At 36.4% G+C, this 231-nt stretch overlaps 1 protein-coding gene across 1 annotated transcript in view; it reads right to left on the bottom strand.

Moving 5' to 3' along the window:
• Positions 1 to 231, bottom strand: part of LOC107686324 (inositol 1,4,5-trisphosphate receptor type 2-like) — a 91,296-nt gene that overhangs the window by 45,721 nt on the left and 45,344 nt on the right. The window lies entirely within an intron of this gene.

Below are 231 nucleotides of genomic sequence, written 5' to 3'. Positions count from 1 at the left end.
AGCCCCCTCCTTTGACAAGCGCAGTCTGCTCTGATTGGCCAGCTGACCCAGTGCATTGTGATTGGCCGAACACCACAACTTGAAATCGCATCATATGACCCCTTTAAACTTTGTGTCATTTATTTTAATTTTTTTTTACATCAAGGTAAAATAAGCCTCCAAGCTTTCTTACTCGTTTTGCTAATAAACGTTCTACGTTTCTTATTTATTTGGTTATATATTATTTATTTA

Source organism: Sinocyclocheilus anshuiensis, unplaced genomic scaffold, assembly GCF_001515605.1.
Source record: "Sinocyclocheilus anshuiensis isolate Anshui unplaced genomic scaffold, SAMN03320099.WGS_v1.1 scaffold481, whole genome shotgun sequence".
Classification (NCBI taxonomy): domain Eukaryota; kingdom Metazoa; phylum Chordata; class Actinopteri; order Cypriniformes; family Cyprinidae; genus Sinocyclocheilus; species Sinocyclocheilus anshuiensis.
This window is presented reverse-complemented; position numbering and strand designations above follow the sequence as displayed.